This window comes from Callorhinus ursinus, unplaced genomic scaffold, assembly GCF_003265705.2.
Source record: "Callorhinus ursinus isolate GAN/ISIS: 27379988/994484 unplaced genomic scaffold, GSC_fseal_2.0 scaffold4, whole genome shotgun sequence".
Taxonomy (NCBI): domain Eukaryota; kingdom Metazoa; phylum Chordata; class Mammalia; order Carnivora; family Otariidae; genus Callorhinus; species Callorhinus ursinus.
The window spans coordinates 81,384,526-81,392,294 of NW_027397066.1; positions in this window are offsets into that span (position 1 = coordinate 81,384,526).

Below are 7,769 nucleotides of genomic sequence, written 5' to 3' on the forward strand. Positions count from 1 at the left end.
TAAACCTCTGTATGTGGACTAAGAGTCTTGACCAAGACCCAGGACCCTGGTAAACAATGATGGGAACAAGTAAATACATTTCTTGTGAAAGGTCACACCAATGGGCGGGTTTTAGCTAGAAGGGAAGAGAAGAAGAGTAAATGCTGTTCTGTGTCAACTTTTATGATCATGTGATTTTTTTTTATCATGTTGATATGGTGGATTATACTGATTAATTTCTAGATGTTGAACCAGCTTTTTACATACCCAGAACAAATTGCACTGGGTATACAATTCCTTTTATATAATCCTGGATTTATTTTGCTAATGTTTGTTCAAGATTTCTTTGTCTATATTCATGAGCGTTACTGGTGTTAGTTTTCTTTCTATGTACTATCTTTGTCTGATTTTGGTGTCAGAGTAATACTGCAGTTGACCCTTGCACTACAGGGATTTGAACTGTGTGGGACCATTTATACATGAATTTTTGTTGATAAATATAGTATAATATTGTAAATATATTTCCTGTTCCTTATGTTCTTAATAACACTTTCTTTTTTCTAGTTTACTTTATTGAAAGAATACAGCCTATAATACACATAACATACGTAATATGTGTTAACTGTTTACGTTATCAGTAAGGCTTCTGGTCAATACTAGTTAAGATTTTGGGGAGCCAAAAGTTATATGCAGATTTTTAGCTGCATAGTGGTGGTGGGGGTGTCAGTGCCCCTACCCCCTGTGTTGTTCAAAGGTCAACTATAATTTAAAAAAATTGATCCTTCCTCTTCTGTTTTCTGGGAGAGATGGTGTAAAATTAGTGTTAATTCTTTAAATGTTTGGTAGAATTTTCCAGTAAAACTATCTGGGTGTACAGATTTCTTTTTTCGGATTTTTACATCATGAGTTCAAACACCTTAATATTTGTAGGGCTATGCAAATGATCTATTTCATATCTGGTGAGTTGTGGTAGTTTTTTAAGGAATTAGTTCATTTTATCTAAGTTGTCAAATTTATGTGTGTAGAGTTAATAGTATTCCCTTCTTTTTTTGTATTGACGTATAATTAACATACATTGTTATAGTAGTTTCAGGTGTACAATATAATGATTCAACAATTATATACCTCATTCACTGCTCATCAGAAGAAGTGAACTCTGAATCTCCTTTATCTCTTTCACCCATCCTCCCACCTACCTCACCACTGACAACTACTTGTTTTTCTCTGTATTTAAGAGTCTGGTTTTTTTCATTTGTCTTCTTGTTTATTTTGTTTTTTAAACTCCACATATAAGTGAAATCATATGGTATTTGTTTTTCTCTGACTCATTTCACTTAGCATTATATCCTCTAGGTCCATCCATGTTATTGCAAATGTCAAGATCTCATTCTTTTTTATGGTTGAATAATATTCCATTGTGTATAAACACATATCTATATCTGTATCTCTATATACATATATTTATATCTTTATCCATTCATCTCTTGATGGACACAGGTTGCTTCCATATCTTGTCTATTCAGCAGTAATCATAGGGCTACATGTATCTTTTTGAATTAGTGTTTTTGTTTTCTTTGGATAAATACCCAGTAGTAGGATTACTGGATCATATTGTAATTCTCTTTTTAATTTTTTGAGGAACTTCCATACTGTTTTCCACAGTGGCTGTACCAGTTTGCATTTCCACCAACAGTGCACAAGTGTTCCTTTTTCTTCACATACTTGTCAAAACCTGTTATTTCTTTTCTTTTTTTTTTTTAAAAGATTTTATTTATTTAATTGGCAGAGAGAGAGCACGAGCAGGGGGAGCGGCAGGCAGAGGGAGAGGGAGAAGTAGACCCCCCCGGTGAGCAGGGAGCCTGACGCCGGACTCTCAGGACCCGGAACCATGACCCCATCCGAAGGCAGACGCTTAACTTACTGAGCCACCCAAATGCCCCAAAACTTGTTATTTCTTGTGTTTGATTTTAGCCATTCTGACAGGTGTGAGGTGATATCTCATTGTGGTTTTGATTTACATTTCCCTGATGATGAGTGATGCTGAGCATCTTTTCATGTGTCTCTTGCCCATCTCTGTATCTTTTTTGGAAAAATGTTTATTCAGGTCCTCTGTCCATTTTTAAATTGCATTATTTGTTTTTTGGTATTGGGTTTTATAAGTTCTTTATATATTTTGAATATTAACCCCTCAAATATTTATATAGTTTGGATATTAACCCCTTAGCAAATATCCTCTCCCATTCAGTAGGTTGTCTTTTTGTTTTGTTTCCTTTGCTGTGCAAAAGCTTTTTATTTTGATGTAGTCTCAATAGTTTAATTTTGCTTTTGTTTTCCTTGTCTGAGGAAATATATCTAGAAAAATATTTCTACAGCCAGTGTCAAAGAAATTACTGCCTATGTTCTCTTCTAGGAATTTCATGGTTTCAGGTCTCACATTTAGTTTTTTTTAATCCATTTTGAGTTTATTTTTGTGTGTGGTGAAAGAAAGAAAGTGGTTCAGTTTCATTCTTTTGAATGTAGGTGTCCAGTTTTACCATTACCATTTGTTGAAGGGACTTTCTACTCCCCATTGTATATTCTTGCCTCCTTTGTCATAGATTAGTTGACCATATAATCGTGGGTTTATTTCTGGACTCTCTGTTCTGTTGATCTATGTGTCTGTTTTTGTGCCAGTACCATACTGTTTGGATTACTACAGCTTTGTAGTATATCTTGAAATCTGGAATTGTGATACTCTAGCTTTGTTCTTCTTTTTCAAGATTTCTTTTGCTATTTGGGGTCTTTTGTGGTTCCACAGAAATTTTAGTATTATTTATTCTAGTTCTGTGAAAAATGCTTTTGGTATTTTGATAGAAATTGCATTAAATCTGTAGATTATTTCGGGTGGTATGGACATTTTAACAATATTGGTTCTTCTTATCCATGAGCATGGCATGTCTTTCCATTTCTTTGTGTCATCTTCAATTTCTTTTATCAGTGTTTTATAGTTTTTATAGTATAGGTCTTTCACCTCCTTGGTTAAATTTCTAGTTATTTGATTTTTTTTGGTGCAGTTTTCTTATTTTCTCTTTCTGCTACTTCATTATCAGTGTATAGAAATACAACAGATTTCTATATATTGATTCTGAATCCTTTGACTTTACTGAATTCATTTATCAGTTCTAGTAGTGTTTTGATGGCGTCTCTAGGATTTTCTATATACAGTATCATGTCATCTGAAAGTTTTCCTTACCAATTTGGATGTCTTCTATTTCTTTTTGTTGTCTGATTGTTGTGGCTAGGATTTCTAGTACTATGTTGAATAAAAGTGGTAAGGGTGGATATCCTTATCTTGTTCCTGACCTTAGAGGAAAAGCTCTCAGTTTTCCCCCATTGAATATGATGTTTCCTTATTATTATTATTCTTTTGATGTCTGCAGTGTTTGTCAGGATATCTCATTTTATTCTGGGTATTGATAATTTGCATCTGCTTTACTTTGTCATTATTGCCAGAGATTTATTAATTTTATTGACCTTTTCAAAGAACAGCTCTGTTTTATTGATTTTTGTTTTTCTCTTTTTAATTTCATTGATATTTGCTATTATTTTATTCCTTCTGCTTGTTTTGAGTTTATTTTGCTCTTATTTCTGGGATCATGAGGTATGAGTGTGAATGGTTTGCAACTTTTCCTCTTTTCTAATGCAGGCATTTAATGCCATAAATATTGGATTCAGTGCAGCTTTGCTGTGTCACACAAATTTTGATGTTGCTTTTTCATTTTCATTAAGTTCAGTGTGTTTTGAAAACTTCCCTTGAGTATTCTTCTTTAACCTATAAAAAGTGTGTTTAGCTTTTAAATGCTTAGAAATTTCCTTTTATTTCTGTTACTGGTTTCAAGTTCAGTTTCTGTTATTATTAATTTCTAGTTCAACTCCACTGTAGTTTGATAAAACATTTTGCATGATTTATAATTCTTTTACATTTGTTAAGGTTTGTTTTATGGCCCAGGATATGGTCTATCTTGAGATATGTTTTGTGGGCACTTGAAATGAATATGTATTCTGCTCCCTTAGTGGGGAGTGTTCAATAAGTAAATGTCTGTTATGTTCCATTAGTTGGTGATGTGAGTTATTTTATACTTTTGTCTTCTTTCTGTTTAATTTTTCTATCAGTTTTTCAGACAGGGACGTTGAAATCTTTAAAATTGTGGATTTGTCTATTTTTCCTTTTAGTTTTACTACATTATTATTTTTTTTTTCTTGTGATGTCTTTTCTGGTTTTGGTATAACTGTCCTCATAAGAAGAGTTGGGAAGTGCTTGTTCTCTCCCTTTATATTTTTGGAAGAATTTGTGAAAAATTGACATTAATTTTTCTCTAAATGTTTGGTAGAATTCATCAATGAGGCCATCAGAGCTCGGGCTTCTTTTTTTTCATTTAAGTGTTTATTTAAATTCCAGTTAGTTAATATACAGTGTAAGACTAGTTTCAAGTGTACAATATACTGATGCAACACTTCCATATGATACCTGGTGCTCATCACAAATGTACTCCTTAATCCCCACTGAGCTTCTTTTCTGTGGCAAGTTGATCACAAATTCAATCTCTTCACTTGTTATAGGTTTATTCAGAATGTCTGTTTCTTCTTGAGTTAGTTTTGGTAGTTTTTGACTCTGAGAATTTTTCCGTTTTATATAAGTTATCTAATTTAATGGCATACAGTTGTTCATAGTGTTACAGGATTGCAGGGTTCTTGTCTCTCAGAGTCGAAGAATGAATCTCGCGGACACAAAGAGTGAAGCGAAATTTTATTAAGTGAAGGTGAGAGCAGAAAGCAAAGAAGCAGCTCTCTAGAGTGAGAAGGGTCCCAAAAGTGCTGCCACTGAGGGCTTCTAGTGGCAGTCTTTTCTTGAGAATTGACTGGGAAACTTGTGGCCTTGAGATTCTTGTGCTGTCTTGGTTTGAGCATAGACTATTGATAACGCCCTTAATGACTTAATTCTTTGAGGTTTGGCCATTTTCTATGATATACTGTAGCCACCAAAGAAAAATACTCCCTAACATTCAAGGCAAGGTTATCTGTTTCCTTATCTCTTGTTAGCTGGCTTAGCTCTTCTGCCTGCCAGGAATAGTCTCAGAGCATAAGGGGCCCCCTATCTCTCCTTGTCTATACCTTAACCCTTTCCTTATTCAATACTATTCCTTTATAATATTTTTTATTTCTATGAGGTTGGTAGTAATGTCCCCTCTTTCATTTCTGAATCTGGTAATTTGAATTTTCTTTCTTGGTCAGTCTAACTAAACGTTTCTTAATTTTGTTGATCATTTCAAAAGAACCAGCTTTGGTTTCATTAATGTTCTCCATTGTTTTTCTATTTTCTATTTCATTAATTTCTATTCTAATCTTTATTATTCCCCTCCTCTGCCTGATAAAGGTTTAGTTTGCTTTTTGATTTCCAGTGTCTTAAGGTAGAAAGTTAGTTCTTGATTTAAGATCTTTCTTCTTTTTATTTCTTTAAAGATTTTATTTATTTGAGAGAGAGAGCACGAGCGAGGCAGAGGCGTGGGCAGACAGAGAAGAAGAAGCAGGCTCCCCGCTGAGCAGTGAGCCCTATACGGGGCTCGATCACAAGACCCCGGGATCATGACCCAAGCTGAAGGCAGATGTTTGACTGAGCCACCCAAGTGCCCCTCCAGTAACATTTTTAGAAGTCTGTTTTGTCTAATATTAGTATAGTCTGTCCAGCTAACTTGTGGTTGCTCTTTGCATGATATCATTATCCAGCCTCTCCTCTCAATCTATTTATATCTTTGAATATATAAATGTAGACAGCACATACTTGGGTCTTGTTTTTTTATTTAGTGTGGCAATCTCTGTCTTTCATTTAGATAATTTATTCATTTAATGTTATTATAGTGACATATGTATATATATTTATATTTGTTATCTCTGCATTTATCTCCTCCTTTTCCTCATAGATACCAAAAAATGTCTCTTGAAATGAGTACAGTGGATAAGTGGCAGCCATGGGATCTGACTTTAGTAATAGGAGGCAAAGACAATAAATCAAGAGAGTTGTGAGCCTTGAGTAGTCATCTCATTTGGATTCACAATTACAGGGTCCACTTCACTCCATAATTTCTAATCACCTTTCAGCTGACCATGGGGTGGTCTGGTGGGAGAGGGAGAATTCTCACAGCCTCTGTTTTCTAATTGTGAGTGGCTACATGAGGATCATCATAGTGTGATCCACTTCAAATGTTAGCTTCTTTCTTTTGTTCCTCATCTCCTGTGATGTGACACCCCCATTTTTAATAGCTGTGAAATAATTCTCTATTAGGAAGAATAATATACATTACACATTGTATATTGGCAGGTTCCCTAGATGTGTGCAGTATTCTAATTCTTCTGTTCTAAATGAATTTGTTTTAGGGCCTTGGCTCATTAATTCATGTTCTTATTTATTCATTCATTGAAGCAAAATTTTTTTTACTGAGCAGCTTTCATGTTTCAAGCATTATACTTGATGCTGAGGTAATGATTATGAATTAGATATTCAGAGAATCTACGGTCCAATAGTGCAAACAAATAATTAATCAGACAGTTACCATACAGTGTTTGACATAGTGTTTGACATGTAATATGTCTAGGAGGAAGTGGAGGATGAATTGAGAACAGAGAAGAAGTATATGTAACTTAAATTTCTGGATGCTCAGAGGCCTTGGTAAATTGTGATTTGGACAATGGCTGGGAGTTAAGGAACATGGAGTTTGGTAGGGATGGGGTTTGTGCATGGATGGGTTCCAGAATAAGGAGAACTAGTCATTGTGTATAAGGGGTGAAATAACAAGATGTGAGTAACATGGAAGATTAATATAGAGAAAGGAGAAGAATGTGGGAGAATTTACTCAGCTGGTAATTGGCTATGTGATCCTAGTAAATTACTACACTGCACTTCCCTGGGTCCTGATTTTCTTCCCCATAAAGTGAAGGAAATAGGCAAATGGCCCCAGGAGTTACATCTGCTCATACCCTATAAAAACTAAGTTCAAAAGGTCCCTTTGTATGAGGTTTCTACAAATAGCTTCTGTTAGTGGGGTTGGGGAAAGCTAATAATATTCTAGTCCAGGAATCTTTGTGTAAAACCCAGGGGTAAGGGCACCTGGGTGGCTCAGTCGGTTAAGCGTCTGCCTTCGGCTCAGATCATGATCTCAGGGTCCTGGTGTTGAGCCCCACGTTGGGCTCCCTTTTCAGTGGGGAGTCTGCTTCTCCCTCTCCCTCTGCTGCTCCCCCTGCTTGTTCTCTCTCTTAAATAAATAAATACAATCTTTAAAAAAATTCATGAAATTCTACATGTTATTATTATTCCCATTAGATAGATGAGGCAGTAACATGGGTAAAGGTAGCCATTTTGGGTCACACAGTGACTGAGTAAAGGGTTGAGGGCTCCTCACAACTGACCTAAAGATCTTTTATTGTGGTTCTCTAAGCTGTTTCTCACAACTGCTCTCTTTTATACTTGCTCCGAGACCTCATTTTTCATAAAATTTTGCATACAAGAGTCACATGTATAAAATATCTCACACAGGTACATCTTACGCACACACGTACACCACTCATACACACCCCTTATGCACAAGAACTAACCTATTTCTATCTCAGAGCAATTCACATACCTTATTAATTCATAAAAAGGCAAATTACAGGTTGTAAGTGGATCTATTTTTTCGGCTTTGTTTTGTTTTGTTTTGTTTTGTGGGTAGTCAGTTACCATTTTCGGAGTAGAGTCTCTGGTTTTAAACTCTGTATAA